Genomic DNA, 25,345 nt, shown 5'->3' with positions numbered 1-25,345 from the left:
CAGTTTTTCCAACACCATTTGTTGAAGGGACTGTCTTTTTCCCATTGCATATTCTTGCCTCTTTTGTTGAAGATTAATTGACCATATATAATTGTGGGTTTATTTCTGGGCTCTCTATTCTGTTCTATTTATCTATGTGTCTGTTGTTGTGCCAATACCATACTGTTTTGATACTACAGCTTTGTAGTATAACTTGAAATCTGGAATTGTTCTACCTCCAGCTTTTTCTTCAAGATTGCTTTGACTATTCAGGGTCTCTTATGCTTCCATACCCATTTTAGGATTGTTTGTCCTAGCTCTGTGAAAAATGCTATTGGTATTTTGATAGGGATTGCATTAACTCTGTAGATTGCTTTGAGTAGTATGGACATTTTAACAGTATTTGTTCATCCAATCCATGAGCATGGAATACCTTTCCATTTGTCTGTGTCATCTTCACTTCTTTCATCAATATTTTATAGTTTTCAGAGTAAAGGTCTTTCACCTCCTTGATTAACTTTATTCCTAGGTATTTTATTATGTTTGGTGCAATTGTAAGTGGGATTGTTTTCTTAATTTCTCTTTCTGCTGCTTCATCATTAGTGTATAGAAATGCAAAGGATTTCTGTATATTGATTTTGTATCCTGAGCACTGACGAAATGCATTTATCAGTTCTAATAGTTTTTCGGTGGAGTCTTTAAAGTTCTCTATATGTAGTATCATGTCATCTGCAAATAGTGAAAGTTTTACTTCTTCCTTATCAATTTGGATGCCTTTTATTCCTTTTTTTTTTTTTTTTTTGTCCAATTGCTATAGCTAGGACTTCCAGTACTATGTTGAATAAAAATGTTGAGAGTAGACATTCTTGTTTTATTCCTGCTCTTAGGGGAAAAGCTCTGTTTTTCACCATTGAGTATGATGTTAGCTGTGAGTTTTCCATTTATGGCCTTTATTATGTTGAGATGTACTCCCTCTAAAATAAATGAATTTAATAAAAATAAAAGACTTTTATTGCTCTAACCCTATTAGACTTTACCCAGTATAAAGACTTGAGGAAGTTTCAGGTTTGGAAGAGAAGACACAGGATCAGTCTTAGTCATGTTGAGTTAGAAGTTTTGAAGGGATATTTAGGTGGTGTTTTCCAGGAGACAGTTGGAAATGAGGAAATGAAGTTCTGGGAAACATTTTCTATAAGAGATATGGGTTTAGGAATCATCAGATCCTAAGTGGCAGGGGATTTCAGGGAAATGATGGGGCCTGAAATTTGTATATCTTCATGTATAAGCTATATACCAGTCTATCCCCTATCTAGCCTGAGATAACGCACCATCATATTCTATGATTTTGGTTTGAAATTTTCCTGCTGATGTGAGAAAATTATCTTCACCTCTCAGATAAAAACTCATGGGCAAATTCATAGATGTTGCTAGGATGAAGAGATGAAGGGATGACCATTGATTCACCTATGGGTTAGACATCTTTTTTTTTTTTTTAAGAGAAAGAGAGCATGAGCAGGGAAGGACAGAGGAAGAGAGAGAATCTTAAGCAGGCTCCATGTCCAGTGCACAGAGTCCAATGTGGGGCTTGATCTCATGACCCCGAGATCATGACCTGAGCTGAAATCAAGAGTCAAATGTTTAACCAGCTGAGTCACCCAGGCACCTTTGTGGGTTAGACATCTTAAGTTTGGGAAGGTCAGCCCAGAGAGTAAATGTCCTGAGAAAGGGAATGAATATGTTTAGGAGAAAAAGAGTAAACGTAAGATATAGCCATTAGAATACAACCCCCCTCCCAGAACTAAAAAATTAAGAGCTATAAGAGATGAGGCTTAGAAATAAATGACTCTCAGGGAATACAGATAGACAATAGAAGAGAGAAGTAGTGAAGAAAGGAGAAAAGAGAATCCAAAATCAAAAGCCAAGACTCATTGGCTTTTGGGGGCTAAGTTCATTCATAAGAAATGAAAATCAATGCCAACCTATCTCACCTTCCAGAGGCTTGGTATTTCTAAGCAAGATGCACACAGAAGGGGCACCTCATGGGCAGCTTAACCACTCCCTCTTCAGGACAACACATCAGCCTCCTTGTGTCCTCCTTTTTGAATAATAGGTGGGCAATAAAGATGGTTGGAGCTAGCATGGTGAGGTTTCTGAGTTTCCAACTTCCAGCCTGCCAGTCCTATCTACTTACCCTGCATGTGACAGACACATCCTGGGCCGAATGCCTGCCAACTCCAGGAAACCAGCCAGATTGCACGGCCTTGCCCAGCTGTCATAGACAGTCATTCCAGGATAATTCTCTGTCACCTAAATGTCATGAGGAATTTTCCAGGGACTTTGAAGATTAGTTTCTCCTAGTCCACCCTCAGAAACACAATTTCCTAGCATGTAAGAGCCATAAGATTCATCTAGTCTCACTTATTCTTGCAGACAGGAAAATTGAGTCCCAGAGACATGATGTAATGTACCCAGAAATCACACAGCTTGTTAGGGACTGAATCAAGATAGGACCTGGATTTCATGCTACTTTTGCAATGCTGTTTCCATTACTTCCTGCACCTGGGTGGCTCAGTCGTTAAGCATCTGCCTTCAGCTCAGGTCATGATCTCGGGGTCCTGGGATCAAGCCCCGCATCAGGCTCCCTGCTCCGTGGGGAAGCCTGCTTCTCCCTCTCCCACTCCCCCTACTTGTGTTCCCTCTCTCGCTGTCTCTCTCTGTCAAATAAATAAATAAATAAATCTTTAAAAAAAATTGCAAATTCTTGAATTGGAATAGTTTAGATGACTGATACATTCCCCCTGAATATGAGAATCACTTGGGTTACTTATTAAAAATGCAGATCCCAGGGCTCCCCAGAGGCCTGAGGTCTATTTTTACCATCTGCCCAGATTATCTAATACAACCTGTCTGAATTTGGGAATCAGTACAACCACCACATTCCTGCCAAGTGCTCTCCAGCCTCTGCTTTAATAACTGCCAATGATGAATGTCATCATCTCTCATTCCATCTTTGGACAACTTTGACCTTTAGAAACTTCTTCCTTATAATGGATAGAAACTTGCCCACCTCCCTATAGCTTTAATTCATTAGTACCAATTTTTACCTCTTTATCACAATCAAAGAATAGAGGGATGAATTTGATTAAAAGTACATCCACCTAGCTCTTCTTATGAATTTTTGTTATACAAATAATTTTCAGATTATATGCTAGGTATATACATGTAGTTTTATTTTGCTTATCTCAACACATTTCTTCATGTGCACATTTCTGTCTCTTTTTGTAGTTCATGAATTTATTAGTGGTTTTATGTTGACATAAACATTTTAAAGTGTTTTCCTTATGGCTTCTTGGCAGTACAGTTTGCATGAAAGATGAAAGAGTCTGGGGCTGTAAACTGCTTCAGTGACTTGAGCTGGTAAATGTGCGACCTTTGACCCTCTTTGGGCCTCAGTTTCCTCATCTCTTAATTGATAAGTTTGGATTAAACAACAGCTGTGGTCCATGTTGGCTCTACCCTTCTGTGATTCTTCACTGGATCTGTATGAAGGCCTATCTGAAGTTACCACTTTCCACTTAGTGCTTTTGATGTTCTGACTGAATCTACCCCTGGGTTAATCTAGGCCATCAGTTTTCTCTTAAACTGTGATACTTCCAAAGTAAGAGAATCTGGTTAGGAAAACTGTATTCTAATGGCTATATCTTACGTTTACTCTTTTTCTCCTAAACATATTCATTCCCTTTCTCAGGACATTTACTCTCTGGGCTGACCTTCCCAAACTCAAGATGTCTAACCCACAGAGGTGCCTGGGTGACTCAGCTGGTTAAGCGTCTGACTCATGATTTCAGCTCAGGTCATGATCTCGGGATCTTTCAGCAAAGAACTGTAAACCATGAGATCAAGCCCCACATTGGACTCTGTGCACTGGACATGGAGCCTGCTTAAGATTCTCTCTCTTCCTCATTAATTTGTTACCCCCAAATTAATAAACATTCTTGATTTTTGTTACTCTCCTCTGCTCCTATATCATTGAGAGGAAGAGGAACTAAAAAAAAAAAACTCAAAATAGAGATAATTTGTTGGGTACTGTAGCAGGCCGAATAGTAGATTCCAAAGATATCAGACCCTAATTTTTGAAACCTGTAAATGTTATCTTATGATGATAAAGGGTCTTTACATTTGTGATTAAGTTAAGGATCTTGAGATAGGGAGATTGTCTCAGATGACGTGGGTGAGCCCTGAATGCATTCACAGGTATCCTTGTAGAAGAGAATCAGAGAAAGATTTGACACAGACAAAAGAGGAGGTCACATGGCCACAGAGTCAGAGGTTGGAGTGATGGAAGTCAAGGAATGGGCCAGCCACCAGAAGCTCCCCTAGAGCCTCCAGAGGTGGTGTGACTCTACCAACCCCTTGGTTTTGGCCCAGTGAAACTGGTTTCACACTTTTGACCTCCAGATGTGATACAAAAAAAAAACCTCTGTTGTTTTAAGCTGCAAAGTTTGTGGTGGTTTGTTATAGCAGCCCTAAAGAACTAACACAGTGCCAAAATTGCACTAAACACATTGTAGCATGAAGAAAATGACAGAGTAAATGATGTCTTCGAAGGCTGAAATGTTATTAATTGGAAAAAAGTCACAAGTTTATAAATAATTTTCTTTCAAAGTGTAGTGGAAAATATAAATTATAATATTAATCCTGAAAGCAAATTGCACTGACATGTACCTATATTATATAATAACTCAATGAGTAGTTAGCTTAAATTACTTCCTAATGCTAAAATAAAAATTTTGTTTGTCCAAGTCTCAATGTAGATACCTTTTATATATCCTAAGTATTCCTATTATTCCTGCATTTGTGATTAATTATATTAAATCAATTAGTAGTATATACATATAATTTTTTTTAATTAGCATGCTAGAATTTATACACATGCATGTATTATTCCCTTCAAATAGTCACCTTGAGAAGTGACGTATTTATTTTAAGAATACTGCCATTGCTTTACTTCCAGAATTTCTTTCTGATAAGAGGTTTTAAAGCTTCTAGAATTTGTTGAAATATCCTCAACAGAAGCAAAGTCATAAACCCATATCCATATACATATGCACACATGTACATATATATTTTCAAAATAGTTTTTCAGTTTTCTGCTTTGGGGAATAGGGAACTAGTCTACTCAGACCAACGGCTGAGAGCAACTCTAAAATCTGAGGGAAAAAAATAAACTTCATGTTATTGGAGAGTTAATGAGAGAATGAAGAATTACTGGGCCAAGATTCATGATAATATGAAAATCCATAGATGTAATCCTGGCTTGGGAGACTATTTTTGTCATGGGGAAATTTGACAATCCAAAAAGGCAATGGCAAAGCTGAGCAGTGCTTTTAAGAATATAATAGGATGAAGATAACTAAAATTGGAGCCGAAAGAGCACTGAAGATGGGCATCCTGGTAAATTCACCGCTCTTTGGATCGAGATTCTGAAAGGCTAAAAGTGAAGTGAAAATATTCAATCTCTGCACAGACCAAAGGCCAGCTCTCCTAGTAACTGACACAGACCACAAAAATCTAACTTCTTGATGAAAAGTGGTTCCAGGTTATTTGTGCCCCTTGGCACTTGGAAAAAGCAGATAACTTTATTCTAGTCCATCAATTATTTCTACCAGTGACTTTCCAAATATAAAGTTCATATGCAATCAAAGATAACCAGGCACATAAGGAGACAAGTTAACATGAATGAGAGCTAGTAGAAACAACAGATGATGGAAACAAACTCGAAGGAGCTCCAGACTGAAATTATCAGACACTAACTTTAAAATAATTGTCATGACTGTGGTCAAGGAGATGGAGAGCAAAAAGGAAAATTTCAGCAAAGAACTGTAAACCATGAAAAACAAACAAAAAAATTCATAGAACATTTTTAATGGAAGTTCTGGAACTAGATAAACTTCATAACCAGGATTAAGAATGGAGTGTGTGGGTTTAATAGCCTATTAAATGTGGCTGAAAAGAGAACAACTGGACTAGAAAGTCATTCAGAAAGAAAAAGAAGACGACAACAGAAAGTGAACAGGATTAAAAATTGAGAAGAGGGGCGCCTGAGTGGCTCAGTCATTAAACATCTACCTTCAGTTCAGGTCATGATCCCAGGGTCCTGGGATCAAGCCCCGCAACAGGCTCTCTGCTCAGCGGGAAGCCTGCTTCTCCCTCTACCACTCCCCCTGCTTGTGTTCCTTCTCTCACTGTCTCTCTCCCTGTCAAATAAATAAATAAATAATCTTTAAAAAAAATGAAAAGAAAAGGTAAAAGGTATAGAGTATGTGAGAAAGTGAAACAAATGTTTAATGGAGTCTTATATATAGAAGAGAAAATGAGGCAAAAGCAATATTTGAAGAGAAATTAGCTGAGAATCTTTCCAAAACTAAAAAAATAAAATAAAATAAAAATTCAGCCTACAAATTCAGAAAGCCAGATAATCCTCAAAAAAAATTAAAACCTACACCTAGATAAATTATAGGAAACTTACAGAAAACCAAAAACAAAGATACAAATTTTAAAGACAGCAAGAGAAAAAAAAGACATATCTAACTTCAAAAAAACAACAATTAGAACCACAGCTAGTTTTTCTTGAGAAACAGTAGATACTGAAAGACAATAAACTGAAAGCAAATAATTGTCAATCTAAAATGCTGTATATAGCAAAATTACCCTTATGCCAACATATTTAACAGCTTAGATAAAAGGTAGAAATTCCTTGACACACAAATTACCAAAACTAACAAATGGAAAATCTTAAAATTGTATAGAACATTATCTGTTTAAAGGAATTAAATTCATAGTTGAAAATGTTCCCACAAACAAAACTATTGGGCCAATTGACTTCCTAGGGAAATCGAATTAAAGATTTAAAGGAAGAAATGCAAGTTCTACATTGAGAAGGTAAGAACACTTCCCAGCTCATTTTCTGAAGCCAAGATTATCCTGGTACCAAAAATAGACCAAGACATTGCAAGAAAACTACAGTCCAATGTCTCTCATGAAAATAAATGCAAGATCTTAAAACAAAATATTAGCAAATTTGAATCAAGCGAAATATCTAAGTCAGGGGTTGGCAAACTTTTCCTGTAAACACCACGTGGCAAATACTTTTGGCTTTGTGAGCCATACAGTCTTTGTTGAAATTATTCCATTCTGCCATTGTAATGCAAAAGCAGCCATAGATAATATGCAAATGAGTAGGCATGGCTGTATTCCTATGGAGCTGTATTTACAAAAATAGATGGCAGGCTATAGTTTGCCTATCTTGCCTTAGGTATATCTCATAAACAAGATATTGAGCAAAAGAAGTCAGATGCAAAAGGATATATGCTGTACAATTTCACTTACATAAAATTTAAGAAACAAGCTATGGAATGATAGCATTGAGGGATATAGAATAGGTAGTAAAAGTGACAAGAAAAGTATGGAAGGGACCACCATTTACCTCGAAGGGGCAGGGAATCTATTGTGACTGAGACAATACATCTGGAATGTTAGAAAAATGTTTTAAACCTCAGTTATGGTAACATGAATGTTTTCTTTAAATGTAAACTGTTTTGTGCGTGTAGTGCTTCACAAAAAAAAAAAGTTTCTTTTTTCATTATAAAAAGTAATTTGAAGTCAGTTTGGTGAGGAAGGTCTGGGAAATGCTAATTGCCAATGCAATTTTGGTTTAAATAAGGTATGACTCTGAATAAATGAAGCTGGTTTTCTTGCTGTCCTTATAAACTTGTTTATGAGTTTATTTCCAAAGAGGATTTCAAAAAACATGTGTAGCATAACCAATACTAATAGAAATAAGGGTGTAGCCTCTGAGGGGCCAACTCTGAAAAGGACAATGCTTAATTAAATATTGACTCTGCTGTGTTTGCCTTAACAAATATAACTCTACCAACACATTTTCTTTAAATGTATGCATTTTAACTTTCTTCTGATGAAGTTCATTTTAGTAACAACATCCTGAAATCCTGTCAAGTTATAATTGTGAAAGCAAAAGGCATAACTCTGGTATTCTTGGCTTTTGTGCCATTAAAATCTTACTCTAAATGTCACATTAATTCATCTTTTTCACATTTTTCCTTGTTTGATTTTTTTCCTTTGAGAAGAAATGCTAAGTGGCATGAAAGCAGAAAAAGACAGCTCATTTATTAAAAGTGAAACCAAACCACACAACCCTCTAATTTGTTCACTAAAAAAAATTTTTAAACACTTCTATTAAGAAGTCTATATCAGAGTGAGATAAAACTTAAGAGAATAGGTTCAGATTTATTGTAACTGATCCAGGGTCACTGGTTTCTTTTTTAAAGAAGGAATCGTGGAGACTGTGCCCTGTAACAAAGGGTGTTGGGTTAGCAACAATGATGACTATTGATTTCATTGAATCAACTATCGTAGCACAGAATTCTAGATATTTAGATGGCTAGATGTGTTGCTGGTAGGAAGAGGAGCAAAATCATGTTACTGGTAAGAAGTCTATGCAAAGATGGTGAACATGGAGACTTAGTTTTCAGCTTAGCCAACTTAGGTCGTTGATTTTGTCATTCTGTTCTATGGAGGACAATGGTACCAGATAAAGCTTTAATTTATGGAAACACAAAACTTTTTTAAAGGCATATTAAAATAATTATGGCATGTGTTATATATAAAAAATTTTAAAGCCAAATTTAGAAGTTGTCATGTGTCATCTATGAAGGCTATTTTTCCCCATAAATATATTGACTTTAATATGTTCTGCACAAATAAAGCCTAATTCTTCCCCCAGATGCAGCCAAAGGAAATGTGAAGTTATTTTTATATAAAATTGGATTATAATACTTTACCTAGTTTATGGTTCAAAGGCATCATTTTCTTTTTAAAGATTTTATTTATTTATTTATTTGAGAGAGAGACAATGAGAGAGAGAGAGAGCATAAGAGGGTGAGGATCAGAGGGAGAAGCAGACTCCCCTCTGAGCAGGGAGCCCAAAGCAGGACTCGATCCTGGGATTCCAGGATCATGACCTCAGCCGAAGGCAGTCACCCAACCAACTGAGCCACCCGGGCACCCGACATCATGTTATAGATCTAAGAACAATATCATTGGCTCAGGGTCTCCTACAGAGTTCTACCTTATATATTCTTCAGGTAATATGCCCCTGGAGCATTATTTTCCTGAGCACTAATCATGACAGCAACATTTATAGAGCTCACCATAGCTAACTAAACATTGTTGACCATCAGTATTGTCTAAAACACTCCCATCTTTATCCTGATGCATATGAGCAAACTGCTGGGGTGGAGGGTGAGCCGGGAAGTCCCAAGAGGGGATCTCCAGAGTCACTGTTTATAGATTTTCCTAAACAACACTTCCTAAATCCAAGTATTTCCTTTCTCTAAACCAAGGGATGAGGGCTCCAAAAAAATCACTGGTGATGATAAAGGGTGCCACAAGAAGGGACACATTGAATTCTCTCCCTAAGTAGATCCTTGCTGAGCTGTTGAACCCCTAGTTCTTTCCTGCTTCTGCCACCAGGAAGAAAAATATGGAAAAGTTCATGGGAAGCTCAGCTGTTACCTCATTGAGTTTGTGGCTGTATGTGAACCAAGAATGTCTGCATCTTGAAGTTAAGAGGCTGGATAGGGCAGCCCATCACACCAATAGGCAAACAGGGACTATAGTGTGGCATGATTCCCAAGGAGAAAACTATGGAACTCTGACCCCCAGGATCCCTGTGACCCTTGGAGGCTCAAGGAAGGATCTCCATGGAAACTGAAGAAGAGATAAAGAGAAGAGAAAGAGAGAAGCAGAACTTACCCTGTTCCACTACAAGACCCTCTGGATGGGGCTCGTAGAAAAGAAAGAAGTGAGAGTCAATTGGGATTTAAATTTTAAATAGAACTGACTGCAAGTAGCCAGAAAGCTAAAGACTCTGACCAAGAAGTTATTAAACAAGAACAGTGGAGATTTGACTTTTCACGTTTCAGGGCAGTGATCAGGGAAAAGCAAAATCATTTCATGTTTGTATGTCATTTAGTTCATAGTGTTCAGTAAACTGTATATAATACTGAGTGACAAAAGGAATCTAGGACTTCTATCTCTGGTCATACAGCCAACCCGATGTCAGAAGAATATTCTTTGGTGCAGAACACAGAACTGGTAAGAACATAAAGGAAATCTTTAGAGACCATAAACTGGAAAGTGGGAATCCAGACAAGTTAATGAGTATTAGATTAGCCTTTTTTTTTAGAAGACATCTGTTAATACTAGGTAGTCCAAAGCCTGGATTTTAAGAGCCATGCATGTGGGTGTCAAGTGGCAAAATTGACTAGGGAGACAGGCTCTTTATAGATTCCTGAGGGGCAATGCCATCATTAGGTGAACCAGGAGGAAAAGAGCCTCAGAAAGGGAAATGATAAGAATAATCATTTTAGCCTGGGTTATTATTAGAGTGAAAGAAAGGGGGAAAAAAATATCTTCCTAGATAATTCCTAATTCCAGATTCTAAGTCTCCTCTTGCTGGTGTGTTTCACCAAACTCCATGTGACCAACAAGAGCCAAACAAAAAATATAAAGTTTCTCCATTTCAGTACTTCCTCCAGTCACCAGGCAAACAAATCTCCTCTCTGGAGGAACACACTTTAAATATGGACCTCAAAAATTCCCAGGGTGGGGGTAACCCACAAAAATTGCTAGAAATATAAGAAAACAAACCATCGTGAGTGAAGGTCAGCAGAAAGCACAAACAGCAGAATAAATACCATGGTTGCTGGAATTATCATATACAAATATGGAATAATTATTAGGTCAGACCATATGAAATTGCCATTTTTGTAGCTCAAAACTGGTCAATATCTGCAATCTCATATGTTTAACCTAATATTTTTAAAGAAATGAGATGGTATTGGAAGTATTTTGAAGGACCGAGGATCATGTACTCTCAAAAAACACTAGCAGCTTTGATAAAGAGCCAAATAGAATCTCTAGAAACAAAAAATTTAATAGTTGAAATTAGAAACTTAATAGAAATGTTAAACAGCAGATTTCACATGGCTAAAAAGAAAAATGGCAAGCTAGAAGGTAGAGCGGATGTAGGTGTTCAGAATGCAGTATAGGAAGGCAAAAACATAAATACAAAAGGGAAGTTTAAAGACTTATTGAAAAGTGAGAAATTCTAACATATTATCAAATTTTGAGAAGGAAATAATAGAGCAACTGGGAAGAGTAATTCATCCCCATTTTCTTTATTATTTCCTTTTTGATTTAAAGGTATAATAGTTGACAGTTTTCCAGAGTTAATTAAAAACATCAGCCCTCAGATTCCAAAAGTCAAATTCCAAGTAAGATAAACAAAACAAATCTGTATCTAGCTACATTGACATCAAGTTGCAGAAACACCAAAAAAAAAAGATCTTCAAAACAACTAGAGAGAAAGGACAGATTGTTTATCTAAAAGATGACTTCTCATGCAGTGACTTCTCATATGTCAAAATAGAAACTTCAGGGCAGTGAAAGAAAATCTTCAAAATACTTAGGGAAAGTAATAGTCAACTTAAAGTTCTGCATGCAGTGAAACTATTTTTCAATAAGAGCAGAACTAACATATAAAACTAAAGGGAATGTATTATTTTTTTTTTAAGATTTTTATTTATTTGTTTAACACACAGAGAGAGAGCACAAGTAGGCAGAGCAGCAGACAGAGGAGAGGGAGAAGCAGGCTCTCCGCCGAGCAGGGAGCTCGATGCGCGGCTTGATCCCAGGACCCTGGGATCATGACCTGAGCCGAAGGCTGCCGCTTAACGACTGAGCCACCCAGGCGCCCAAGGGAATGTATTATTAACATACATTTACCAAAGGAATTTCTATAGAACATATTCCAGGAAGAAGGAAAATTATCCCAGGGAAAGTCTGAGAATGGTAAGAAACATGATAAGAAGGGATTGATCTAAGCAAACATGGACTACATAAAGCAAAACCAATAATCTCTAGTGTGAAGAGTGAATAAAAAAATACTTCTAAATACTGGAAAATAAAGGCATGCAAATTGGGAGGGAGTTGATCAGTTAACATGTATAAAGGTCCTGTATTACTTGGAAACAGGATAAAGATACTTAGTCTAGACTGGCACTGTCCTATGTGGTAGCCACTAGCCAAATAGGGCTTTTGAAATCAAATTTAAAGTTAAACAAAATATAAAAATTCAGTTCTTTAGTTGTACTAGTTTCATTCTAAGTACTCAATAGCCACCTGTGCCTAGTGGCTAACATATTGGTCAGGACAGAAATAGAACATGCGCATAATTGCAGAAATGTCTATTGGATAGCCCTACTCTAGACTTTAAGATGTATATATGTGTGTATTAGTTTCCCATTGCTGCTATAACACATTACCTACCACAAAGAGTGGCTAATCAATACAAATTTATAACCTTGCAGTTCCAAGTGTCAGAAGTATGAAATGGGTCTTATGGGCTAAAAGTAAAGTGTTGGCAGTTCTGTGTTCCTTCTAGAGGCTCTAGGGGAGAATGTGTTTCTTGTCTTTTCCAGCTTCTAGAGGCTGCCCACATTCTTTGCCTCATGACAAACAACACCTAGCTGAGCCTTTTTAGGCTGCATGGCTCTAGCATTGAGTCTTCTGCCTCTCTCCTCTATACATTAAAGAACCCTTGTAACGATGTTGGGGCCACCCAGATAATCCACGATAATCTCACCCTTCTCAAGCTCCTTAATTACATCTGCCAAGTCACTTTTGTCATGTAAGGTAATATATTCAGTTTCCAGAAGAAGTATGTGGATATCTTTGGGGGCCATTATTCTACCTAGCACAATATGTACTAAAATTTCTAGGGACCATAAAACAAGTCTCAACAAATTTTAAAGATTTGGTGTCATATAGACCATATTCTCTTACAGCAATGCAATTAACCTGGTAATAATAATAATAGTAGTAGTAGTAGTAATATAGGTAACAACTAAGATTAGAAATTTAGAGCATACTTCTCAATGCCTCAGCTCAAAGAAAAATTATGATAGAAATTATTAAAGATTTTAAACAAAAATGAAAACACTTCATTTGAAAACTTGTAGAATCTGGATAAAGTGGTACTTAGAGGGAAATTAATAGCTGAAAACAAAGGAACTATGATTCTAATTTGAGAAGTATAAAAACAAGAGAATAAACCATAGAAAATAGACACAGAAATTAAAGACGATAAATTGGTAGAACAGAAAAATCTATCTAAAAGGCCCAAATCATCTTTGAAAAGATTGACCAAGTTGACAAACCTTAGGCAAGATCAAATTGAGAAAGACAGAAAGATGAATATCAGAACAAATAAATATCAAATGAAAAGAACATATAACCACAGATGTAGGAGAGATCAAAAGATGTTCAGAGTATATATTAAACAACTTTATGCCCCCACCTGAGAATTTATGTGAAATAGGCAAATTTTTAGAAAAATATAAATTACCAAAAATGACTCAAAATTTTTTATGATTATTCCTATAATTTTTAATGAATGTTTTAAAATATCCCTACAGATATAATACTAGTTCCAGGTTCTTACATATAGGTTCTGCAGACATTCAAGAATCAAATAAGTTTAATCTTACACAACTCATAGAAACAATAGAAAAAAGATCATTCCTCACCTCATTATATAACATTATTCAACCTTGATATCCAAACTAGACAGGGCCAGTATGGCAAAGGTAAATTACAGTCCAATTTCTTTTGTGAACATAGAGGGGGAAAAATCATAAATAAAATAATAGAAACTAAATCTAGAAAACTGAAAAAGGAAAAAGTGATCTTAGCTTTCGTGGGATAAAGAAAATAGAACTCGAAGAAAGGGAGTAGCTCTTATAGAAAGCATGAAATACTGGAGATGGAGGCACATGGGATCACAAAGGGACTAGTATTACTTGCTTGCTTTTACTGGGTTGTGGGTACCTAAGTGGTTGTTTGATTATCATTATGTATTTAACACCAGCATTGTTCAGAATAGAATGGCAAAATCTACAAGTCTATTATATCTATGCTTTATACCTTTTATGTGTGTGTGTGTATATATATATTTTTTGAGATGTAATTGACACATAACATTAGATTAGTTTCAGGTGGACAACATAATGATTCGATTTTTGCACATATTGTGAAATCATGATCACCACAATAAGTCTAGTTAATGTCTATCGCCACACATAATTACAAATACTTTTTTTCTTGTGATGAGAGATTTTAAGATCTACTTTCTGAACAACTTTTCAAATATATAATACAGTATTATTAACTATAGTCACCACGCTGTACATGACATCCCATGACTTATTTATTTATAACTGGAAGTTTGTACCTTTTGACCCCCTTCATCCATTTTGCCAAGCCCCTACCCACCACCTCTGGCAACTACCAATCTGTTGTCTGTATCTATGAGTTTAGTTTTGTTTGTTTGCTTTCTTGCTTTTCAGAATCCACCTGTAAGAGAGATCATATGGTATTTGTCATCCTCTGTTTTACTTATTTGACTTAATATAATGCCCTCCAGGTCCACCCATGTAGTTGCAAATGACAAGATTTCCTTCTTTTTTATGGCCAAATAATATTCCGTTGTGTATATCTACCATATCTTTATCCATTTATCCATCAATTGATATCCCTTTTATATGTATATTGGTGATGTATTTTTCAGGAGTTTACAACTGTATATATGTATACACTACAATTACAACCATGCAAAAATCATGTAGACATATGCACCGGTGTGTGTGGATGGGTGAGAAGGAGAGATTGAGATTGAGATTTTAAAGAAACATAAAATAAAAGCATATCATAAGATGGAAATAAACAAACACGTTTACTTTTAGAAGATGAACTTGACCCTGCTGTGCTTTTGGATTATACCCAGTCTCATAATCTAACTTCAGGCTTTTAGCAGACAGGAGACCATTGAAAACCATTCAAGCTTGCGTATTTTCAAACAGGCTGTTTTACTTTGGGTGTTGTGTGTTTAACCCATGCTGTCAAGTTTCTGTAAACAGATCTGCATCATGATCCATCTGACTGCTCCCTGGTTATTATCCAATTATCATCTATTCTGCTTATTAAGAGCCCTAAGCAGGCGATATTCCTACATGGAGCTGACACCCTCCCTTGATGGGTCATATGCTCAGCTCTATTCAAAATTGTGAAGGGAAAAAGCAGAGAATTTCATCTTCCATACAGAGTTCTTGCTCCTAATTCCTCTGGTTTACTCTTTCCTGAGGATGGTCACCTGTCCTCCAGGGGAGAACCCAGAGCAGGGCTGTGGGAGCCTCCACTCCAAATGCAAACATTAAGGACTAGGAGTAGGGGAGACATTATCTGTAGAGAATTTTAAAATAATAATAAAAGGGAATGAAAATCATTCTTTATGTTATCACCATACAAGTCTAAATAATGTTGGTATTAAATTATTCCTCTCCCTGGAGCACCTGGGTGGCTCAGTTGGTTGAGCATCTAACTCTTGGTTTCGGCTCGGGTGGTGATCTCAGGGTCGTGAGATCGAGCCTCATGTTGGGCTCCCCACTGAGTGTAGAGTCTGCTTCAGATTCTCTTTCCCTCTCCCTCTGCTTCTCCCCCGACTTGCATTCTCTCTCTAAAATGAATGAATGAATGAATGAATGAATGAATGAAATCTTTTTAAAAAATACTCCTCCCCCTAAAATTATTTTGTTGGTCTAAGAGTTCTTAACTGCTACAGTTCCTATTGAGATATAATGTTATATATGTATGCTTCAAATTAGCACATTGTAATTACCCATCCTTAATAACCTCCTCTTCTACATGGAAGCTAACTCAGAGAACCAATAGTTATAGGGGACTCCCAACACAATTAGCAGGGCATGCACTCATTTTGAGACCAAGTGCATAACAGTTTGGAATTAGGCACAGTTCATGTCTCAAACCTCTATGGCACTACTTAAATAGTCTTAATAGATTAAAATAAACACTGATAGCACAATGAAACAGACATAAGCTATTTCAATTCCGTCATTCTGTGTGACCACTTCGAGTTTATACCTGAATCTAAATTTTGTATTTGAAAGTGAAAACCGTGAAAAACGCAAAGGGTAATATTTTTGTTTGGTAAGCATAAGTTTCAGTCTGTGCACGAAATATTTACTGAATTTTAGAAATAGCTTTAAAAGTGAAATTTATTCTTTTTGGTCATCTTGGGGAATTAAAAGTAAGAAAAAAATCAAGGAAGTGATATATTCTGAGTGGTATGATTTAGTAGCTACCTAAATTGTGCTTTTTGCAGATATTTCTGTTTTATTAAAGTTCACTTCTTGGTTGTTGTCAGTAAGGAGAGGGTGTTCCAGGTGTCAGATACATAGGTGCACCCTGGAATCCTCTTTTCCTTTTAGTTCCCCAGGGTGTCAGTGGGAAATCTAGAGCTAAGGGCAAGTGGAAAATGACTCCTTTAACTAGATATTTTAAGGGAATCTTCAACTTCCAAATATTACCCTAAACTTGGTCTGCCCGAGAATGAGCCTTGCTTGCCATTTGGGTTATATGGCAGTCCTTTTTCATAAGCTGAATGATTCAATTCTCTGAGGTTTTATCAAAAATATATTTAAAGCTTGGTTGTCATGGACATTGCACCTGAAATTACATCCTTGCAGCCATTTTCACATCCTTTTAAATGTTTAGATGTTATGTTGAAATATGTAAGAGGGTTCCTAGTTTTTCAGTATTCTTTTGGGGATAACATGAGGAAGAAAAGACTGCTATTGTACAAGAGTGTTAAGCAGGGTGCACATGTGGGGGAATTTCAACAGTCAGCAGCCAAGGGTCCCCAGTATTGCTTCCAGAGAATTCTTAAGACAGAAGGTTCAGGCAAATGGGATGTATTCCTTAAGTCACATAGTAAGGAGCTATGCTATTGGAAGTTTGTTTGCTACTGGTTAACCAGTACTTAATATGTGTTTTCTTATTTAATATTCCAAACAATGAAGTGAAACACCGCTACATAGGGCTCTTTTGATAAAGATGAACCTAACTTGCCCTGCTGGGGGACTCCGGGATTGGTTAGTAATGGGGCTGGGATTTTCACCCAGCCCACTATGGGCATCCCCCCACCTCCCCTGTCTTGTGTTTAGGGCTGGCTTTGATCTTCAATGTAATGCTGAACTAAGAATTCCAAAGGGACAAGTGAGGAAGGTGGCATATTCCCTGAACTGTGCTTTAATTTGTAAACATGGCCAAAATCTATTTTCAGCCTGGAATACTTGTAATCATAAATGAGGGTAGAGAAAACTCTCCCAAAGTGACCTTTCGTTTTGCCTCTGAGGAGCTCCCCTTGAATGTTGTGAGAGAGAATTCACTCTTGCTGGAGGGCTTGGCAAAGCTGAGGAACTTCATGCTGTTGGGTAAGTGTTTCTCCTCCTCAGAGAGTGGTCCCTGGGGCTTTCTTACTCAGGGTCACTGGCAAGTGCAGGAAGTGGACCAAAGGGAGAAGACTGGCATCTTGGGCAGCAGGCTTCCAGCCTTCTCTTCCTAGTCCTGGCACTTATGGCATCCCTCATCTTTTTGTCCCGCTTCCTCCCATCTGAAAATGCTTGCAGAATCATATCTGATGGTAGCCTACCTTTATAGTAAGTAATATTTGGGGGAATTTCTCAGAGTGTTGGGAAGCATTTGTACATGAGTGAAATCAGTGAGCAAAGAGCCAACGCCATATAAATCAGAGCAGGAGCTCAGATCCCAGCTGCACTGATGTGGCTCTGCCTCTCATTGAATATCTGACTGTGTGGCCCTGTTTCCTCTCCTGCAAAAGGGGGACAGGGGAACCTACTGTATAGTGTTGTTATGAAGAGTGAATGAGAAAATGTCCACAGGTGTTCACTGAGGGCTGCTTCCTCGGTCATTGACATCAAGATCACCATCATTATTAAAGGAGCTGGAGCCACCTATTTCTCTTTACAGGAAGTGGAATGACCCCCACCAGGGCCTACCTCTAGGACAGAGTCATGAGAAGCCACCCTCACAGCCCAGAGACCCAACATCTGGGTCACTCCTGACCCAAACTAAGACATTTTTCCAACCCTGAGCTCTTCCCCTTCTGCCCCCCTCTCCCCGTAACATGTATAATTATTTATAAAAAAAAAAAAACCTTCATTTTTGTCTCATAATTGGCCTACTTTAAAATCCTAAACTGTAGAGTGACTCTTTATTTGTGAGATCATTTTTGAATCCCAATATGTCCTGGCCTCTGGAGAGGCTATGTCTTTGTGAACAGTAAATACCAGGTGCCATTTGTGACATCCAACAAACTCAGAGGACGAGGACTGGTTTAAGTCCTTGGGGCATCATGAATGTAAAGAGAATAGACCTACCATTTACTGAGCCAACTGTGGATGTGCATCAAGTAGTACCTACTTCACAGGAGTGTTGGAAGGATTAAATGAGTTAATATATAAAAATATTTAAAATAGTGTCTGCCCTATAGCAAGAGCTATCTATATTCCATATCTGTTTCTCAATATCATAAAAGCCATCTATGAAAAGCCCACAGTAAATATCATTCTCGATGGGGAAAAACTGACAGCTTTTCCCTTAAGGTCAGGAACATGACAAGGATGCCCACTCTCACCATTATTGTTCAACATAGTACTAGAAGTTCTAGCCTCAGCAATCAGACAACAGAAAGAAATAACAGGCATTCAAATTGGCAAAGGAGAAGTAAAACTCTCTCTTTGCAGATGACATGATACTTTATGTGGAAAACCCAAAAGACTCCACCTCCAAATTACTACTCATACAGCAATTCACCAACATGGCAGGATACAAAAATCAATGCACGGAAATCAGTTGCATTTCTATACACTAACAATGTAACTGAAGAAAGAGAAATTAAGGAATAGATTCCATTTACAATAGCACCAAAAATCATAAGATACTTAGGAATAAACCTAACCAAATAGGTAAAGGATCTATACTCTAAAAACTACAGAACACTTATGAAAGAAATTTAGGAAGACACAAAGAAATGGAAAAATATTCCATACTCATGGATTAGAAGAATAAACATTGTTAAAATGCCTATGCTGCCCAGAGCAATCTACACTTTGAATGCCATCCCTATCAAAATACCATTGGCATTTTTCACAGAGCTATAACAAACAATCCTAAAATTTGTATGGAACCAGAAAAGACCCCGAATCACCAGGGGAATGTTGAAAAAGAAAACCAAAACTGGGGGCATCACGATGCCTGACTTCAGGCTATGTTACAAGGCTGTGATCATCAAGACAGCATGGTATTGGCACAAAAACAGGCACACAGAACAATGGGACAGAATAGAGAGCCCAGAAATGGACCCTCAACTCTATGGTCAACTAATCTTTGACAAAGCAGGAAAGAATGTCCAATGGAAAAAAGACAGTCTCTCCAATAAATGGTGCTGGGGAAATTGGACAGCTACATGCAGAAGAATGAAACTGGACCACTTTCTTACACCATACACAAAGATAAACTCAAAATAGATGAAAGTCCTAAATGTGAGACAGAAACCCATCAAAATCCTAGAGGAGACCATAGGCAGTAACCTCTTTGACATCGGCCACAGCAACTTCTTTCAAGATACATCTCCAAAGGCAAGGGAAACAAAAGCAAAATTGAACTTTTGGGACTTCATCAAGATAAAAAGCTTCTGCACAGCAAAAGAAACAGTCCACAAAACTAAGAGGCAACCCACGGAATGGGAGGAGATATTTGCAAATGACACTGCAAGTAAAGGGCTGGTATATTTCTTATTAGTAGTATTAGTTGTAGTGTTCTTCTCTTTCATGTGCTTCATCAGTGCTTTTTTCGGAAGCACATAAAATACTCAATTTACCCCTCTTAGGGGTGGGAAATTCTGCTGGGCATCTCAGACCCATCTGCTATACACATTATTTCTGCTCCTACATCATGCCGGGAATATCAGATACCAATTGTGGGGCTGAGGTGCAGACATGTAGGACCTTGCAGACTCCCTCTGTTTCCCTTGGGACATGGAGGGGTGCAGATCATCGCTATCCCAGATGCCCAAATCTTTGTTCTATTAACTGTGCAACTGAGTACCCAGGCCCCTCAGGGGTGCCTGACTCCTCAGCTTCCTTTCCTTCTCTCCTTTACCACCATTCATCCCATAGACTGCTTTTCCTGGAATGCTCTAAAAGCTTAAATGAGCTTTCTGGACTCACATGCAGAGGACTGACTCCTGGTCTGCCTGGTCACTCCCTCCCAAGGCAGGGAGATCTCCCTGGATACTGCCTGTGGCAAAAGGCAGGACACAAATGGGTGATGGAAGTGTGGTGGAGGAAAATCACTAGAATTAACTTATTCCCCAACAATGCCAGAGAAACTTTAGAAAGGCCCCTCCAACATCCAAGAGTCAGACTGTGTCACCCGTCTCATCACTGGTCCCCAGGGCCTGATGCATGGTCTAGGAAATATTTGGAAACTAATTGTCATGAGCAGGAACATCTTCAGTGGTATAATTGTTTACTTCCCAAGATCCACCAATAATTATGGCTGGTTAGTTTGTTTTTTCATTTAGACACAAGCTATTTTTGAAGACTCAGAGGAAGAAAAAAATCCCACAATAAAACTGTTCGGATAGTTTATATTCAAGTTTGAATACTTTGTGTAAATTCATAAAGTTGAAGTCTATCACATGTGAATGAATTCTTGGAATCACATTAATTACATGAGGCTATCAAATTAATTTTCATAGATTTTTCTGATTCCATTGCACATCCTCAAATTAACAATAAAAGTTAAACTAGAATTTAAAGTTAAAGTCCAGGGAGAGCACATGCTAAATAAACAGACTTGTGTAAAGACTCAACAACAGATGGTAGGAACAGCAAAGTGTAGGAAAACCGCAAAAAAAAAAAAAAAACTTCAAAAAAATAAATGGGTCCTTAAAATAGATGAATGCCAAATAAAACATAAGAGTGTAAAGAGCCATAGTTTTAGTTGAAAGTGAAGCCTTTCACATCAGCTATTGTGGTGGCCTGGAAAATTCCTAATATGGGTGCTAGAGAAGGTCTAATGGGGGGGGGAGGAAAACATTGGGACACTTATGAAAAATTTTCATTATAAACCATAATTTTCACATGAAATAAAATTATGGGATATTTTTCATGCAAAAAATGTTATACTTAGATTTAAAATATTTATATGAGAAACGTTCAGAGGTAAAATGTTTTAAGGGAAAAACAGGGCAAAGCTCATGATTAAGTAATTCATAAATTTAGCTATTACACAATCTCCCCAAAAGTCATTGTATCTGTCTAATAAGAGCCATTTACCATAATTGCTGCCAGAAAGGGTAAACCTTAGAATCATAATATGCCAGAGTTTAAAGGTCCTTTGTGATCCTCTGGTCCAACTGACTCATTTTACAGGCCAGGAAGTAGAGAGTCAGAGATGCCAATTAAGTGAGATCTTTCATGGCTAGTTAGTGGTGGAATCAAAAACAAAAACCAGGTTTCCTGGCTCTTATTCCAGGTCTGAGATCTAGAGACATGACCCTCCCAGGTTGCTGGCTACTTCCTTTTGGGGCCACAGATAAGCACCAATCTTCTAGAACCTTCCATTCAGACTTCATGCTCCAGCGTTGTGTCCACAGTTGTGCTAGGCTGGAAGCAGAAATTGTGAAATTCAAACATGTGGCAAATGCAAGCACATGGATAAATCAACCAAAATCGGGGCAGAAAGCTTTTCTTATATAAAATACTGTTAGAAAAAATGGTAAAAACTTACCCATAATCCATGAATGTGTTAATTGTTTTCTTTCTTCTGCAGACACTCACTAATTTATTCTGAAGGGAATGATACATTTCCAAATTCTACTTTTACTTTAAAGAAATTCAAACTTCAAGAAAAAAAAAGTTGAACACTGTATTGTGATTGCTTCAATAGTTAAGAATATCAGCTGTCATGACTTTGAAAAATCATTAGCAAAAATTGGCTGTGGAAAAGGGAAATCTGTCTAGTTCACAACAAGCATTCATCTTATAGGAGCAAGTAATTCCTAATCTCTTGTTGGAGAGAAATGCAGCACCTGTGTGCTGTCAGGATCAGCTCCCCTCACCCCCCCAGTGGCTGGCCCCGACGGACCCCCAAGCCTGGCTGGGCTCCAAGCCTTGGCTGCCTTCATACCTCATCCCCTTGATGCTTTCCTGCTGCTCCCCCTCCTTCTCCTTCATCTGTCTAGCATCTTTTATTTATTCATTTATTCCATTGATATGTCTTGTGCCAAGAAGAAAAGTTAATTGGTACTGGGTATGCAAGGTACTGGGTATGCAGGGAAAATACAATGGAAAGCAAAAACAGACAGCCCTCTCTGCCCTCCCAGAGCTTAGAATCCAAGGGAGGACAGAAACGTTAGGCAAGACATCCCACAAATAAATGGACAAGCATGAGTGAGGACACTCAAAGGTGAGGTACACAATGATGTAAGAGATGAGCACACAATTTGAGTAGGTTGACATCAAGCTGAAGTATGACAGACAGGTTGGTGTGAGCCAGGTAGAGATGGCTAAAAAGAGAGAAGTGGGCAGAGGGAACAGCATGTGCAAAATCTCTATCATGGGTGAGAGCACATCAAGTACAGAAAAAGATGATCATGGTGGCAGGAGCAGAGAGAAGGCAGAGGGGCATGGCATGGTGTGAGGCTGGAAGGGCAGACGGGGACTCTGGTCTCCAGAGCAGTGGGAGGCACTAAAGATTTCAAATAGAGGTAGCATTGGATATGAAGATTGAAAAGGTCACTCAGTGCAATCAGAGTAGCAGAACCACTAAGAGGTAGCATTGAATGTCATTACAAGTAGAGCTATGAATATTTGTTACAGGGATTGGATGTTAGGCAATTGTGGTTGTTGTGCAGTCTCTGTAAGGCTGCTGTCTTCACCTCAGGTGAAGATTTGATTTGATTTGATTTTTCAAAGTCATGACAGCTGATATTCTTAACTATTGAAGCAATCACAATACAGTGTTCACCTCGGGTCCTCTGATGTTGGAGCTCAGAGTGCAGAGGACAGGCAGTCAGCAAGGGAAGATGGATGTAAAGCAGGGAGCACAAGGACAAGCTGGGACCCACATTGGAACCCACAAAGACTGACTGAGACCCATGTCGGTTCTCATTGCCTCCCTTGATGATGTCGTTGTCCTGCAGCCCATGCTGGCTCCCAGCGTTACAGAGGTAAACAGGCACCTGGCCCAGGAGTCAGAGAAGCTAAAGAAAAATCAAGGGGAAGGTGGGGCAGTGGTAGGGCTGGCTGCTGCCCCGCCCCAAGGAGGTGAGCCCACTGATAAGGGACAAGGTGTGAGTTGTGTTCACTTCCACTCTCCATTCCCACAAGGAATGTCCCTGAAACACTGGGGAAAGGGAACCCTGGGAAGGTGATTCAGCCTAGCCAAGTTGATGCTTTACAAAGCTACCAGGCAGCCTGGATGCAATGGGTGTGCAAAGCCTTCCACATTCCTCTGTGGCCATTTCCACACTAGTCTCCTGGGTCAATGTGCACTTGCAGGAACCTAGCCACTCCACTCTGCAAGAAGTTTACTGGGGAAAGATTTGGAATTCCCAGATGAGCTACCAACAGACGAAAGTAGGGAAGCAGCAGCTAATAACATTATAAGTCCATTTGGCAGTGATGCAAACCTCCACCATCACAAGTATGACGAATGGAGGGAAAAGAGGCTCTCTTAATGGCCAAATCAAATAAAGAGTGGCAAGCTTCTGAAGATAATGCTGAACCCTGCATGACATGTCAGTGGAACAAAGAGTCTGATGTCATTACATCTTTGGTATATCTGCTTAGATAGATAGGGTGTTTTCTGTCTCCTCCTACCTGAGGATCTCTAAGCCATACACAAGAGGGTCTGATACAATTTGGCCACCACTTTTCTCAGTGTTGGGGAACCAGAACCATGCCTGTAATAAGACATTCTGTGATGTAAAATAGGATTTGAGAAAAAAGGTAGCTGGGTGATCAAGTAGCTCAGTGGTCCTTCAGATTGGCTGTACCTTAGAATCCCCTGCAGAGCTTTATAGTCTGTCCAAATCCAAGTTCCCCACAGCTTGGGGTGAGGATGAGGCATCACTAGTTCATAAAGGCCCTGAGGTGACTCTGATGTGGAGCCAGGGTTGAGAACCAGGGATCCAGTCTAACCCTCTTGTTTCTAGGTAATGAAGCTAAGCCATAGAGAAGTTAGGTGTGTTGCCCAGCAGTGCCTACAAGGAATGGGATCCCAGTGTCCTCACTCTTAAACTGGGGCACTTTCCACTGTGTATCCTACAATATCCCCTGCTGAAACAAAGAAACATAAATTAAAACTGCATTCTCTACTGTGGGTTTTTTTTTTTTTCATCTTTCCTGTTATTTTTGAAATACCATTTTTGTAAAATGTATTTGTGTCATATACATTTCTCTTTTTCTTAAGATTTATTTATTTGAGGGGTGCCTGGGTGGCTCAGTCATTAAGTGTCTGCCTTCGGCTCAGGTCATGATCCCAGGGTCCTGGGATCAAGCCCTGCAGTGGGCTCCCTGCTCAGTGGGAAGCCTGCTTCTCCCTCTCCCACTCTCCCTGCTTGTGTTCCCTCTCTCACTGTGTCTCTCTCTGTCAAATAAATAAATAAAATCTTAAAAAAAAAAGATTTATTTATTTGAGAGAGAGCGGGAAGAAGAGGCAGAGGCAGAGTAAGAGAATCTCAAGCAGACTCCCCACTGAATGCAGAGCCTAACTCAGGGCTCAATCTTATGACACTGATATCATGACCTGAGCAGAAACCAAGAGTTGGGCGCTCAACCAACTATGCTATCCAGGCACCCTGAGATATATATCTTTTTTTTTTTTAATGTTCAACTAGCCACTATATAGTACATAATTAGTTTTTGATGTAGTGTTCAGTGATTCATTAGTTAAGTATAACACCCAGTGTTCATCACAGCACATGCCCTCCTCAATACCCATCACCCTGTTATCCCCTCCCTAATCCCCCCCTCTGAAACCCCCAGATTGTTTCTCGGGGTCCATAGTCTTTCATGGTTCATCTCCCTCTCTGATTTCTCCCCCTTTGGATTTCCCTCCCTTCCCCTATGGTCCTCCGTGCTATTGCTTATTTTCCACATATGAGTGAAGCCATATGATAATTGTCTTCCTCTGCTTGACTTACTTCACCTAACATAATCCCCTCTAGTTCCATCCATGTCGATGCAAATGGTGGGTATTCATCGTTTCTGATGGCTGAATAATATTCCATTGTGTATATGTACTACATCTTCTTTATCCATTCATCTGTTGAAGG

At 38.5% G+C, this 25,345-nt stretch overlaps 1 protein-coding gene across 1 annotated transcript in view; it reads left to right on the top strand.

Moving 5' to 3' along the window:
- Positions 1–25,345, top strand: part of RGS6 (regulator of G protein signaling 6) — a 541,337-nt gene that overhangs the window by 385,647 nt on the left and 130,345 nt on the right. The gene's annotated exons all lie outside the window — the stretch shown is intronic.

Source organism: Mirounga leonina, unplaced genomic scaffold (assembly GCF_011800145.1).
Source record: "Mirounga leonina isolate KUSES-001 unplaced genomic scaffold, KU_Mleo_1.0 Mir_82, whole genome shotgun sequence".
NCBI classification, from domain to species: domain Eukaryota; kingdom Metazoa; phylum Chordata; class Mammalia; order Carnivora; family Phocidae; genus Mirounga; species Mirounga leonina.
This window is presented reverse-complemented; position numbering and strand designations above follow the sequence as displayed.